Source organism: Grammomys surdaster, unplaced genomic scaffold (assembly GCF_004785775.1).
Source record: "Grammomys surdaster isolate TR1022 unplaced genomic scaffold, NIH_TR_1.0 174, whole genome shotgun sequence".
Classification (NCBI taxonomy): domain Eukaryota; kingdom Metazoa; phylum Chordata; class Mammalia; order Rodentia; family Muridae; genus Grammomys; species Grammomys surdaster.
In genome coordinates, this window is record NW_021604622.1 from 20,130,058 (window position 1) to 20,146,547 (window position 16,490).

Genomic DNA, 16,490 nt, shown 5'->3' on the forward strand with positions numbered 1-16,490 from the left:
AGCAAAGGCTACACATGAAAAGGTTTTGGTACCAGATAAAATGTTGTAGCCTCTGTGTCCGCTCTTTTTCTAACCCTCCCAGCCTTGCAGTCTTTGCCAATTCAAACCCTGTCTTCCTAACTTAGCATTCCTGTAACCGTCAGGACATATTAACATTCTGAGGAGGAAAGGGGTCATATGCATTTTCTCAATGCTACAAAACTGCACTGACAATATTTACTTTGAACGCCACATGTTTTTCCCTCAGCGGAACAGCCTGCTATTGTTACAGCTGAAAGCCATATAACTTCCAAACTAGGAAATATTTCCAAATCAAAAACTTGTGGATGATTGTGTGGTCACGATGCCTGGCTACACTATTCTTTTCATATCATACAGGCCCAGCATCCCTTAAAAGGTCAACATGTCGATTTTAGCAAGTCTTCAGTAGCCCTCACTGCAATATCAAAATGTCCAAATCTTATCAAGGTTTAAAATGTACCACGTACTTTAGTAGCTTGGAGATCTTCCAGATCAGTGTATCAGAAGACTAAAAATATATCAAAACAGAAGACAAAGCAGTTGTCACCCACTCTCCTAGTTTCTATTCTGAAGTGTGAAGCCTGCAAGGCAATTACAAGAAGAGTTTGTGGACACATGCATACTGACATTCAACAGTTACTGTCCTTGTACCATATCCTGTCTATTAAGGGAAATGTCATTTATTTATAAAGTCATCCTTAGATATCTATGGGGAATTCAATGGAAGAACTCGAATCTGTGGAACACAAAATGTGTACCATTGACCAATTTCCCTATACAAACTGCTGTATTCTTGCATATGACTCAGGCCCAATTTCACATATATTTTAAATTGTCTCTAGAGTACTTATAATATCTGACATGGTGCAAATACTCTATGTCATTGCTGCACTACACTGATCAGAGAATGAGAACAAGGATGGCCAGGTATTAAAGACTTTTTTGGGCCTGCGTGATGGCTTACAGGGTAAAGGCACTTGCTGCCAAGCCTGATGACTGGGGTGGCCTGGTTTTCATCCAAACAGAGCAACATTCAAGAGAGCGGGTGAACAGATGAAGCTCAGTGTCTTACTCTTACCCCATGACCAGTGCTCTGAAATACTTCTGGGTCTGAGAAGAACCAACTTCATTGGTAAATCATGATAGCTTTTCCTGTGAAGCGGACTCAGAGGGACTATGTAATCCACAATAGGTTGAGGCTTTAGCCTCTCTGCACTGAAATGAAGATACAAAGCAATGATATCTCCATGGAATTCCTCTCCCATACCTGTTTGGTAAGTAGAACCCTACATCACCAGGCAGGCAACTGGAGCATCCTGAGAGGCAAACATTACCTGTAAAATCACAACTCTTAGGAAAAACTTATGTTTACCAGGGTGTAAACCTGCAGCAGATTTTTTTTTGAGACGGAATGGTATCCTGTAAGAAGATTCTGTACCTATATTTTGTGTAGGTCTTTGAATGTCATAAATATTTACTCATCCCACTGTCTGGCCAGCTAAGCCTAATTGCTCAGTTCCAGGCCAGTGAGAGATAAGTAGGTGATGATGATGATGATGGTGTATGTGTGTGCAGGTGCACACACACATACACACACATGCACACACATGCACACACATGCACGTACACACACACATACACACACATGGACAAATAAGCTAGAAAATAGTTATCAAATATTATGCATGAGTATGATAAGCTCTAAATGAATATGGAATTGTGAATATGGAGGAATATGGTTTAAGATATATGTAAAGTCTTCCAAATAGCAAGAGTTTACAGAACATTAGTCAAACCACAGATATAGTGGAAGGGATTAGGGGAAACAGAAAAGAACAAAATAGCAACATAGGCCTGATGTGGAGTGAGTGAAATTGAGTCTGAGCTGCTAAGTCTGCAAGAAAGTAGACGGGCCAACAAGTCCAGGAACAAAGCAGTCATCAGGAACTGTTTCTAGAGCAGACATAAGGGCAGACATGTTCCTTAATCCTGACAGGAAATAGGACCATGATGTGGTAGCCAGGCTCTAACAGACTGCTTCACTTTCCTTCCTTCAGACAAGTGCTGAGGACTTGTGCACAAAGCAGAGCTTATGTGCCACAAAATAAGAATCCTGGTATTCAGAAATTTCTTTGGTTAACTCCTACACTGTCTGCATGAGATCTCTGAAAGGAGTGGATTCTCAGCTCCATAGAGACACAGCAGAAACCAGTTACAAACAAAGGAGCATTGGCAATCCTGAGAACATGAAGCATGTTTGTCTAGCTCAACTTAGGCCCCTGTAGAGACAGTTGGGGTGAAAAAACTCCCTTTTTTTGAAGCATGTACTCTTAGCCATAAAAAGGAGTCACCTTCTTGAAGCACAGTGTGATCTTGTCAGAAGAAGTGAAGCCATGGTCATCCAGGACTACTGTTTCCAACTCTGGACACACACATTGCTCACATGCAAAATCTGATGCTTTGAAGATGCCTATGGTGTAGTAAGAGTGAGTGGGTTTTACAGTGAAATCCTAATGCACTAATGTTCACGTACTGCATAGTTTATATAGTGTATTGCCAACAACATCCCATAGACCTGCTCGTTCTATTATGTCTTCTATAAATAGTTCCCTAGGCACAAAGTTACCACACATGAACACAGAGACACACACACACACAAGAACACACACAAACACACAAGCACACACACTATTCAATTAAACATTGTCTCTGCATACTTTCCTGATCCACAGCAGAGCTGAGCATCTGTCAGACTGTTCCACAAAACTTAGCAAAGAGGGTGAACTTTGTCTGTTTTAGTTGCCAGAGCCTTCATTTATATTACTATAAAACATACTGGTGAACTATTACCACTGTAATAAATTACCACAGATTGAAAGATTGAAAATAACAAACACGAATTAATTTACAGATGTGGCGGCTAGAGGATCTGGAGAGAGAGAGAGAAATAGGAGTTCTCCTCAGAAAGCTCTATAGAGTATCACGTCCTTGCCACGCTGGGTACCTATGGCACCTGTCCCCTCTCAGATCCACCCTTTTCAATGTTTTTGGTTTTTATCTTCGCCATGATTGAGCATAATCTCCACATGTCTATGTCATTTCCTGAGTCCCGTCAATGTACCTTAACATAATCACTAGTTCTAGAAATGAGCATGGTCTTGTCTTTAGAAGGGCTCATTAGATAGGCCACAAGAGGTCAAACAATACATTTTCTAAGAGAAAGGATTATGAACAATAGCACAAAGATCTGTAATTGCAATCTAATATAATATAATCTTATCATTCAACAAGCATGCTCCAGTTCTTACTTATTTCTTCTCTAGTGTGTCCCTGTAAATAACCTCTTTGCACTAATGTGTGTTCCCATCTCAGAAGAAATCAGACACATTAGAGCCTTGACTTTGACTTTCCTATTTCTTCATTCCAACCCTCAAATGCCAAGTAAACTTGAATATGATACCACCATAAAAATGTTGTCAATAAAAAATAGCATATTAGTATGTGTCTCATTCTAGTACATATGAGAAAAGGTTTCACTTATGTGTAGCTATAAATAAGTAGAAAGAAGAAGAAATGCCATCAATACGGTGGAGTATGGTTATAGGGGTGTTTCCATGAAGAAAGATCTGGGAAAGCTTAATACAGTGTCTTCATTTGTCAAGGGGTTTTATAAAAAGCATAAGATGGGAACTATGCATGCAGATTCAGTTGGGAGAACACACAGGTTAGATGCATTATATTACATGATAAAAGTGACGAGCAAAAAAAAAAATTCAAATTATAGATCAGGGAATTCAGACAAGTTGCACACACTTGAGGGTTTTGATCTGAGGAGACGCTGAGGTGAAACTTTGCAGGGAGAACGTTACTCTGGCTGAAATTCAGAAGAAGAGGGGGGTGTGTCTCCTGTTCTCTACACTTATCTCCAGACAGGGACAGCAAAGGCAGTGCTGCAGCTTCAGATGGCCCACTCTTCTCTTCCTCTTGTTTTTATGTTTTATTTTCTCTAGCTACCAATGCAGGACCTCATAGCTCCAGGGCAGGCAACAACTGCAACAAAATAAAATAAACAAATGCAACAAAACAGCATGTCTTCCTGGAGCTTGCCTCCTTAAGGCGGACAGAGGGACATTAAAGGAAAGTTCTAAGGTCTCATATGGTAATATCCATATGGAAAAATCTAACAGAAGCGTATGTATACACATATGTGCCTGCTGACTTAAGACAGCCCCCGCCTGGGTGAAGATTTGAATAAACAAGGAAATGAGCTGTGTTCCACAGGAAGGGATGTGCAGGTGCAAAGGTCTGGAGGTAGTAACAGCCCCAGTGTACCCTGGGAGGTGCAATGAGCTGGGAAGGAGGGCTTAAAGAGCAGAGTGTCATTGTGTGTGTGCAGGGAGTGTGTGTGCACGGAGGGTGTGTGCATGAAGGGTGTATGGACAGAGGGTGTGTGCACAGAAGAAGTGTGCATGGATGGTGTGTGCAGGGAGGGTGTGTGCACAGAGGGTGTGTCCATGAAGGGTGTGTCCATGAAATAGTCACATTGACAATCTGGTCTAGAATGGCAAAGACCAGGATTTCCTCTTGAATTGGGGAAAGACTAGGGATTTCTATAAATCTATTTCCATAAATGACACAAAAGCAGAAGCCTCAGGTAAACCTCCTGGGAGGGGCTATACGTCAATGTTTCCCCCATACATATATTGGAACCTGATAATCTGAGTGGGATTGTTAAGAGGGACAATCTCTCTATGATGATCATGAAAGTGTTCAAACTAGGCAGGCTCAGTCCACCCTCCATGCCATGCTTTCTCTCATGTGAGGCCATGGTGTAGGTCTCATTTTGCCCTTCTGTCCTCCTGCCATTCCCACCGCGTTTGAATACAGCAAGAAGGCAGCATGTAAGTTATAGGCCAACAGCACACAGTAAGTCTACTGGGGCTAACCACTTGGAGTCTCCACATTCTTAAAGTAGGGGAAGGAAAAAAAATATAAATATATGCATATGCATATGCATTCGCATACGCATACACACACATATATACATGCACATATATTTCTTTCTCAATAAATATTTCAATATATTTTGTAATATTTATATAATAAATATATATATATTATATATACAATTAACATGCATTAATAAAAATATATGTACATATGTATTTTTATCTCAAATTTTTGTTTTCACAGAAAAATGGACAGAGAAGCTGTGATAATAATCTAGCTGAGAGATGATTCCACAGAGATAGCAACAAAGAAAACAAGAGGCCTGAGGATAAGCATGTAGTTAAGGTTGGACCTGGGGGCTTGTATGTTTTAGGATGGCTTTAGGATCACAGTACAGTGTCTTCACTTCTCAACTAAACTAAAACTTCCAAGTGAGGAGAGCTTGTATCTTATGTGGCCCCGGGGACTTGCTCTAGTTGAACCCTGGATCTTAGAGAGAACAAGTACTCTATTTGGATCAAGTTCTTGATTGTTGGATACAAAACAACTGAGCAGCGTCCAGAGACAAACTGAAGCCTTGCGACTGACTCCAGAACTCTTTCCATTTGCATCCATGACCAACTATGTGACAAGACATGCCCTGGGACAAGTCCCAATCTCTCCCACTTGCCAAAAGGCCTCTAGCACATTGTTTTACTGCTGTAACTTTAGCTGTACTCAAATATTCCAAGACTGTGTTATTAAGCACTGAGTAATTTTTTTATTCCATAAACTTTACATGCTTTTTTTCATTTGAACACAAATAAACAAAACCCCAAAGACAAAGACGTAAGTAACTTGGAGACTCATGAAAATAAAAGAGAGTAAAAGCACATTGGAATTTTGGCTCTGGTTTCATTAAAGAAAGTGGAGGAGTCTACGATTCTTTTGTTCTCATGATAATAGGTCAGTGATTTTGAAATGTTTGGAAGACTTGATAACTGATTGTTCATTCCTCACAGGAAAGAATAGCAAAGAGATTCTGTGACACGCTGGTGTCCAGCAATGTGTCCCTCGGTTTCAGCAGACAAACATGCGCATTCAGATGTACAACCTTCACACCAGGCACTGGGATTCCTTCCTGCATTCACTGAGAGCTCACTGGCACTACCAGCTTTTCAGGTAAAGAATTTGGGAGTAATTGAGTTGGGAACACTAGGTCAAAGTCCCCTTCTGCACCTGCTAAGACTCAGCATATCTGGTTTTCATTTGGATGAAGACCATGTGTCACACTGGTATGCTTCTGCCCCATTCGCAGAGCAATGGGAAGCAGCTAAGGGGTGATTCTTTGCCATCTCTAAAGCTGGAACTACTTGAAAAGCTACTGCAGGGAGCAGAGAACTGTGGGAGGGAATGGACAGTCCTGGGATTCATCTCCCACAGCCAGATTACTGTGCTTTCAAATGGACAACATGAGGCTGTACACCATGGCCTGTGATTCAGCACCAACCCAACCCTCTTGGCATGAGAAGATATGAAACTCAGGCAGAAACAGTGAGGAGAAAAGCATTGGAAGCCTTACAGGAAATCCATTTTCAATTTTGAGCATAGAAATATAAATAAAATTATCTGTCCGCCACTTAATTAAGAAACCAAGATGAAGCAATAAGAAAGTAGATGACACTAGGTTGATAGAACGGAAGTGAAGGTGAACGGGAGAGGAGATGACGGCGAGGAAGACGAGGCTGGGGACACACATGAATGAAGCCCTGCTCTATTCTTGGGTCTCCCAGGTTCCCTAAAGGGACAAAGAGTGATCTAGAATGCAGGGAGCACATCTCAGTGTTTCAGAAGCTGTGACACAATTTGGGGATATAAGGTGAGGATTCCATCTTGGTGGGTGTTTCCAAATGAGCTCATAAGATAATATCCCCTCAATGGGCTGTATTCTTCCTGGTTGTTCTCTGCAGTACTTGATGAAGGTGACTGTAGAGTTACTATCTTAATGCAGTATTTTAAAGCAAGGTAGATTCTAATTTGACCTTTGAGAATCCTGTATCAGAAGGAAATACAATCTAGATCTATGAGGCCAGGACAGCAAGGATCTCTCTCATGGTAAGCAAATGGCCTTTCACTGAGACCTAACACTACCCTGTAGGAAGAAACAGTCTCTAAAGATCTAAATAGTAGGCACAGGGATGGAGGATCTAGACAAGCAGGAGTTGGCCTGCCTTCTCGTGGTTGTTTGGTGTTTGAAACACGATTTGTTAAGTCCACATTTCAGTTTTCAAGGGCTCTGCTATTCATTAGATTCTAACGATCTTTCTGGTGACACATTCCCTATAAGGCTGCTGCCTCAGCCTGGAGCATGTCCTCCATCCCTTCTAACTTGGATACATCTGTGCAGGAATGTGGCCAAATCCACATTCCTGCAAACACCAAAGAATCCCAAGATTGTATAGTGTGGGTCCTACATGCATCCAGTTTAAAAACAAAAGATATTTATTCTTTAGGCTTTTCAAATGACCGTATTCTTTCTATACTGAAAATAAGAGCATCACGAACTATGCAGTAACATGTGTGCAGAGATAATTATGTATCCAGGTAGTCCAGGAAACCCATCTTGAGGCCATTTTAATGAAATCATATTAAAGAAAAGAATCCTTCTAGTGCTACATGTGAACTTCTAGAAAGCCCATTCCTGAAACTATACAGACCCTGAGAATGTTAGTACAATTTGCACATGCTAACTGATTTCAGATTGGGAAAATATCTGAATGAGATTGCTAGAGCTAATTTTACTTTTATCACCGAATCTTTAAAGATCAGAAGGCTTCCATGCCTACAGAATCCTCAAACTATTTCTGTAAATGAACCAACTATAATACAGTTGCTCATTTGCTCGTTTGAAGCCATTGAAAATGAAAGGGATGGTGAATAAATGGGCGATGGGTGTGTGTCCAGAGACAGTGAGTGGGGAGTTGACGACCCATGGTATAGAACTCCTAAAAAAGAACTGACTTTATTGAATCAGTGACCTCCAGTTAAAACCTTACAGCATATCTAACACCATAATACTACAAGTGTTTGTAGTTGAGCGCAGAGTTCATGCAGTAAGAGAAATGTTTTCATGTGATACCCACTCTAGTGGGTTAGCCTGATGTTGTTTGTATTTTAATGTTAATATTGGTTTTTTCATGATCTAATTGTCCCAGAGATGAGAGAGTCTGCAATAGACCCAAGTGATTGATGTTACATGACCTTGTCTCCATGTTATTTTTGATTGGTGAATAAAGATGCCGACAGCCAATAACTTGGCAGACAAAACATAGGCAGGCTTGAAGGTTCACAGGCTTAGGTGTCAGAGGAGAAGAGAGAGGGGGGAGAGGGAGGGAAGGAGTGAGGGAGGGAAGGAGGAGGAGGAGGAGGGAAGGATGGAGGGAAGGAGGAAGGAGAAGGGTTAGGTGGTGCATGAAAACGTGGCCCTGAGGGCTGACCAATTGGAGTTAAGAGCAGCCCATATGAAACATAGCAAATAATAACTCGGGGTTATCAAGAGGAAAGTAGTTTCTAATAGCATAGAGGGTAGATATCAGCTATCTGCCCATCTCTAGTACTGATTAAGGCATATTGTAAATATAAACATTATGTGAGTCTTTTATCTGGGAACTGAATGATAAAAGCAGGATAGAAATCCTGGGTATAGGATATATAATTTCTATGACACCTTACCTTATTAATGTAAGCTATTTTGCATTCATGTTATTAGTTCAAAATGTAAAAAAAAAAGATTTCTTATAAAACACGATTTTATTGATTCCATGACACACGCCTCTTTCACCTCTGTCTTGCTTTCTTTAAAGAATGCTACATTTCTCCAGAACTAAGAAAAAGGCGATTCTCTCAACCTATTTGCCAGACTTAGAATATTATTATTAATATGATAAATGCCATCAAATCTGTCTGACGTCTCAAGTTTAACCTGCTTATGAGTGGATCCACTTTTGTAGTCTATTCCATATCATTCCATAATACCCACATTTTCTATCTTGGTGAAATTCCACAGTATTCATCATTATTTAAATCACAGACCTTAACCCTACACCTTTAGTGATACCTCATACAATTTCTATGCCTGGTGTTGTGGGACCCACTAACTTAGCTGAGTGTTCTAAACCCTCCAAAACATTAGAATGCACTCACTTCCTTCTCTTTGGAATTAACTGCAGCCATTTATCACAAGTCAGTTGAGGGACAGACATATACAGCTTACTCATCTTTAAGTCCCCTTCATCTAAGAGATTCCCTGGAACCAACATTCCAGAATCAATGCAATTAATCCACTCATCCATCACTCACTATCCAAAATGTCAAAATGAATGGAGATGAATGGATTATAAATTGATGTTAAACATATAGGGTATTGATTTATATAATTATTTTTGACAATGTCTCATGTGGGCTGGAGAGATGTCCTAGCTCTTGCAGAGGATACAAATGGAGTTCCCAGAGTCTATATTCCAACTCAAAGGGAGCTGGCCGTCTTTTTTGACCTCAGAAGGCATATGACACACATACTCACATGCAGGCAAAATACACATACACATAAGACAAACATAATTTTAAACTATGTGGCAAGTACTGTTGCTGGCCAAGGAACATAACTTTAAGTAATCATTTGTCCTTGTGACTATATTCTTCAATGAGTCTAAATTTATATAGCATAGTACTTAGCCCCTGACAATGAAGCTATTACATATTTATGGATTTGGTTTTGGAGCATATTAACATGCAAAGGTAGGAAGCTGTGTGCTTATGAAAATTCATCTCAATGCTTACTTAAATTACAAAGAATTGTGAGAATGCTAAGGCAGAGGCCAGGACAGGCATGAAGTTCTGAAGACTAGAATCTTTTTGGACCATTTAAACCAGGTAAAAATTAACTCCATAATTTCCAACCGAGTCCACCCTCCCAACAAAAATGTATTGTCTATGCAAAGTTATCCGATTTATGCTTAAATAATGATTGAGATTCAAGAATGAGAGGAAAATAATGCCTGGAGAAGAGAGTAGGTAGAAGAAGAGACCAACTAAACCCTCGTTCTGCCCTGCCAGGGATCTAGCAACTTACACTACCTCTCAGACACTTTGCGAGCTCACTCATAAAGCATTTTAAATAGTTTAACATGGTGCTCTGTCACATAGCATAAAACATTCTAGATTTTAAATAAATAAATAAATAAATAAATAAATAAATAAAGCCATGCACTCTTGTTTCTGGTAGGATTTAAATCCAATGTAGTGACAAAGCAGAAAGCATCCAGTGTGTGCTGCTTTAAACATTCTCATTGGGAGATGGAAAATGTCACAGAATGTGGATCTAATTCTTGGCAGTGACATCATCACCTGGAGTTCACACTGCGGTATGTTTTTGTAATAGTCTTTCAGACACTCATGCCGAATGGTTAGTTTCCACATGAATTATCTTAGGAAAAAATAAGTAGACCATGGTTTCAGTAATTGACACTTAAAAAAATGTTCTCTATTTCCCCTTCAAGTAAAGGTATACTCCGCTTGATTTAACTGTGCACAGAGCCTTTTGCGCTATTCCTTTTTACTCCTATATAGGGGACTCATGCTCCTCAGAGAAAGAACGATTTTCCACGGTCACCATGTGAGTAGCATTAGACAGAAGATTTGTAAACAAATTGCAGAGGGATTTTTTCTGTTCTTGCAGACAGTCTTCCACTCCTGCTTGGGCCCTCTTCCTGGTCTCCTCACACCTTGTTAATCAACTGCAAGGGTGAAAGGATCAGAAATCAAGGCCACCAAAGAAAAGAGGATGTGGGGAGTCAGATACTCAGTGGATGCTGGCCTATTACTCACATTGGAAACCTCAGAATGCAAGAATCTGAGGTCTACCTGTGTCTGTATCACCCACCATTGTGTCTCATCATTAGGACTAAGATGACAACTTGTGTTTGATGCCCAGAATCCATGTAGTCAAAGAGAACTGACTCCTTCCAGATGTCATCTTATCCTCAGTCACGTATGCCCACACATTCACATATCCCACAATAAATAAATATTTAAAATATTTTCCACTTAAAATGACTGATATATTGGCATAAAATTGACACGAACCAGCTTTGTGAACAGATTTTGCTGATGGAGCCAATACATTGACTGCTGTCCCTTCACTTTAGGACAAATGTAAAACACCCAGAAACTAAAAATAAACAAGCTGATCACAACAAGCACTGAGCAAAAGAAAATCATAATTCATGGTTCACTACGCAAATTCACCTTTCCTAATGGCACATTAACTTGTCAGATTTAAGTCAATCTTTATAAAATTACATAACGTTTGACAGCTGCCATTCCTAAATCTTTAGCAGATAATAGGACAATGACGTACGTTTCAAGGAATCACAAAAGCATTGGTGGATTGAAAGCAAGAAGTGAGATGACAGTAGGCAGGCACTAAACATCTCACTGTTTTAGAATTTCACACACGTATGTAATGTGCTTTGGTCAAATCCTTCCCTATTTCCTCCCCCAATCCTTCTCCTACCCACTCCCCACACGGCCTCCCCAAACTCCATGTCTTCTGTATTTAAACCCATTTTGTCTACTTAAGTGTCAATTTTGAGCAGTATATAATTTACCTACTAAGCCAACCTGTTTGCCCTAGAAAAAAACAAAACCAACAAAAATTTGCTTTCATCCATATATTTCTTAAGACCAAAAATCAGACTTTGGAAATTTGTTTTGCTAAAGGTATAAAACTTAACCTCAGTGTAAATGCTCATTATAAATTTGGTTTAAAATAGTAAAAAAAAAACATAAAAGCAATACTAAAATATTCACATGGAAATAGTTACATAATTTAATACTAAATTTTAAAGTAAACATAACCTTTATTTAATAGAATTGAATCAAATTAGCATGTGCCTAAGAATCTACAGAGAATGTTTTCTCAAATGAAAATGTTTTGATCTACACAGAAGAGACAATTTTAAATGTCAACAATTTCCAATTCATTAGTGACAAAGTGAAATCTTGGAGATTAAAATGATGATAAAAACAAATCTATTGAAAAGAAGAGAAAAATAGGAGACTTGGCATGGAGAAAGCCTATACAGAAGAATGAGGCTGCTTCTAACCCTGCAGTGAGACAGGAAGTGTGGGGTCTGATGAGCAGTCTATTGTGAAGGAGACCATCCGGACTTTGCTTCCTCCCTTCTGTTGAAGGTTCTGTTTTTTATTGATCCTCCCTTACATTGTGAGGCCATGCCCTCACTGTATAGGGGTTCTAAACTTGGGTAGCTGCGTTCCTCTCAACCTCAGTCCTCAAGGCCCACACTGTGCTCCAGTCTGAAAAACGCTGTGTTTCCAAACGTGTGTTAACACCACCACCACGTGTATGTCCAAGAAATACAGGAATGCTCGAAAATTCAGAAGCGCCTTTTTATCTGTAAAACTTCAGATTGCTATCCTGTTAGGAGGAGTAGCTACACTGAATTCCATGTCACATTCTTCACTCAAATTTACTGTACTAAATTTTTGCATTGCATTATTATATTGTATTGTATTGTATTGTATTGTATTGCATTGTATTATATTATATTATACTATGTGTCATGTTGAGAGATAAAGAATTGCTCCATATACCTTCTCAGTTAAACAGAGAGGAATTCTTAAGATTGATCAGTAAATATTCAATAATACCTTAACATGTATTAGTACACAGATGAAACAAAACTGAAAAGAATGGAGGTTAATGAAGGTGTAGAGGGACAATGAGGTCAATAAGGGTGTAAAGGGACAATGAGGTCAATGAGGGTGTAGAGGGACAATGAAACCCAGCAAAGAAAACTGAATCATTTAGTGATGACCAATAATTAGTAACTGTTAAGAATGAAGTGACAGAGAGATAGACAAGATAGACTCTCTGAGATACAGAAATACAAATAGACCCACAAACTACCCTCATGTCGACATGAATGCACCACACACACACACACACACACACACACACACCTCTCACACATCACACCACTCACCTTAGTATAAACCTCTGCATAAATCTAGTATTTTCCAATGAAAATCTAATTATATGATCAAAATAACACACAATACAGCTCTTTGGACTACTTCAACATGTCTTTTTTTCTGTTTTTCTTTGATAATCATTGGCCTAGAAATGCAGAATTTAGCAGAATTATTAAGAGCTATATGATTCCTGATAATCTGGAATTTAGGATCTTTTCCCTCTCAGAGGAGACTAGATAAATAACTCCAGTGCATGACTAATAGAAATCTTTCCTCTAATTTGTTCTCCTATATTTGAGAAAAGTTCACAGGCATCAGCAGCACTGAGTCATGATCTTCCTAAAATCCAACAAACATATAGTCTAGTAACTGAATGAACATTTGGCTCAGTTGGCTATTTTTAAAAGCCCCTGCCATACAATTTTGAGATAGTGCACTTTGTGGACTACACATACAAAAGGAGTCATCAGAACTCCAGAGCTCACTGCATAGGCCACATTACCAGGAAGCTGAGTACACCAGAGGGCAGTGTGCAAACTCAGTGCAAATCACTACCAAATGTTCTGTATAATAACATCTCCTTGGAATATAAATATCACTAAAGATGCTCTAAGAAAACCATAAACTTACTATGAATTACTTAAGTTTCAACTAAGTTTGCTTCTTCAAGACAGGTCATTTGAAACACCAAACTACATAATAAAAATCTTAACTTCCATTCCACATGCAAATTGGTGATTCAGAGACACACTTAATAATACTTGAATTGGCACAGTTCCATTTGCAGAGAAAGAGACTGAATACCAAAGGGTCGTTTGTGAGCTGCATGAAGGCCTGGCTCTTCCTTCCAGCATGACCAGCAACCGCTGGCAGACTCCCCTTATTATCATAGTTTAGGACATGCAATTTGAATTATCTTAGTCTCCAAAATCAGAAAATTGGTTCCATGCAGAAGCCTAAAACTGCTTGGAAACAAGCAGAGATTAACAATGAACACATTATTGAGTGTATCTTCCACAAAGAGCACTTTTGGCTCCAGTCCATCCACATTTTATCTGTACCGTATCTTGAAAGGAAGATTTTTAAACATGTCATTTTGATCAAATGTGTGGCCTCTTCAAGTCCTTTGGAGGCTTGGGTGAACTCACTATTAAGGTTTTAGTTCCACTTCAAGAAGGGTTCTTGCCATTACTAATGAGAAAGAAAACAGTCATTACAGGGCACACAACTCTATTTCCATCATCCATTTGATAGTAAGAATACTGGAAAGATACCAACAATATTTTAAACTTAGTTCTTGAGATGTGTTTTGATTTTCCTTAACAGCATGGGCATTCAAGGTGGGCAAGTGAAAGCTAAGAGCACTTCCCCTTATTCCTGTCCAGATCATGTCTTAGGGAAATAGCGTGCTGTGAAGACAATATTCACAGATTGAACTGGCTACTCCTAAGTTTTGTGTTACAATAACTTTTAGGTAACCAGCACATTCATCAGAATATCAATTAGATGATGCCTCAGACAGTTTCCCAGAAAAGTAGCACAGGTTTTAAGGTATCTATAGGCTAGATTCAAAGATACTGGCATTTCAACATGGTTCTCAAGATACTATTCATCTAATGGCCAGTTGCTGACTCAGATTTGGTAAACCTTGATTTGTATACACTAATCTACTGGTTCTCAACCTTTGTAATGCTGTAACCCATTAATACAGTTCCTCATGTTGTAGTAACCAAACATGAAATTATTTCTGTTGCTAATTTGTAAGTAATTTTGCTACTCTTATGAATTGTAACAAATCTGTGTTTTCTGGTAATCTTAGGTGACCCCTGTGAAACATAGTTTGACTCCCAAGGGGGTCATGACCCACATTTTGAGAACCATGCTCTAGCCCTGTTTACCTATTCCCTGCTATGTATTTCTGCCAACCAGCCAATACAGCCAGAACCTGACTTGTGAACCTTTACAAAAGGACGCATCCCACACCTCATAAAGTAGGTTACTACCATCTTCTCACCTAGACTACTAAATCCCCTCCTTGTCCAGTAACAGATCAAAATTTACTCTAAGGGTATCCTCCTGCAAATCAAGAGGGAGTGCTTACTAAAACAAGCAAAATGCACATTGCTAGTTTCATTTATGACCTAGGATGGTTGATCTTCCTACACATAGAGATAAAAATTTACAAAATAAGAGATGGCCATGCTATCACAACATTTTATAATTAGTTTGTAAACACTGTCTAAAGAAATATGAATTGTTGATTAATTTGATTAATGCTAATTAATTATTGTTTAAGCAATCCTTTTATGTTACTTTTGTTATGGAAAAGCTATCTACACTTACAGTCCAAATTATTTTTTAAAGATCATATATATATATATATATATATATATATATATATATATATATATATAATGAGTACAGTGTAGCTGCCTTCAGACACACCAGAAGAAGGCATCAGATGTCATTACAGATGGTTATAAGCCACCATGTGATAGCTGGAATTGAACTCAGGACCTCAGGAAGAACAATCAGTGCTCTTAACTCTCCTCCACCTCTCCTCCCAAATTCTTTGAAAGCTGAATTCAATTATGCTAATTGTGAGTCAACACTACTGACTTGTGTGTGTCTTATAGAGAGAGGAAGAGAGAAAGAAAAGTACTTTTAACTGAGGGGACTGAGGTGGGGCTATGGTCAACTAGTATTTACCAATGTTTCAAGGAGAGCTTGGAATAAAACACAGCCTTCTATATTATAAGAAATACATTTATTATAGTAACCTTATTTTCTTCAATTCACTATTGACCTTAAAATGTAAAGGTCACTAGATTCATTTGTAAAGCCACATCAAAATCCCTGTGGTCCATAAACTTATATTTAACTAATAAATATATTGAGACAATGTCTTACTATTAATATGCAGGCCTGGCTGGACTTGAAGTCACAGTAATTCACCTGCCTCAATATCCCAAGTACTTGGGATACAAACATGCAGGTAACTCTTCACACTTTAAGCTTCAGAATGTTTCATCAACAGATCCCTCTGATATCCCCCCCCCCACGCACACACAAAGTTCATATGGAAATCCATAAACTCAGGGCTAATGGCACATGATTTATTTTTATTAGATGTCTACTGAGTTAGACTCTGTGACTGACTCAGCCATTTTCTACAAATTATTATGTCTTCATCGAATTTCCCGATAATATCAGCTCTTTTTACAAAGAGTATTTTAGAATATGTGTGTGTGTATGTGTGTATCTGTGTGTATGTGTCTCTGTGTGCCTGTATGTGTGTGCGAATGTGTGTCTATATGTGTGTGCATCTGTGTGTGTCTGTATGTGTGTGTCTGGAATGTGTATCTTTGTGTGTGTTTGTGTGTGCATCTGTGTGTGTCTGTATGTGTGTGTCTGTACTGTGTATCATTTGTGTGTGTTTATATGTGTGTGCATCAGTGTGTGTTTATTGTGTATCTTTGTGTGTG

At 38.9% G+C, this 16,490-nt stretch overlaps 1 protein-coding gene across 1 annotated transcript in view; it reads right to left on the reverse strand.

Moving 5' to 3' along the window:
- Fbxl7 (F-box and leucine rich repeat protein 7) overlaps positions 1–16,490 on the reverse strand; it is a 345,775-nt gene that overhangs the window by 157,462 nt on the left and 171,823 nt on the right. The gene's annotated exons all lie outside the window — the stretch shown is intronic.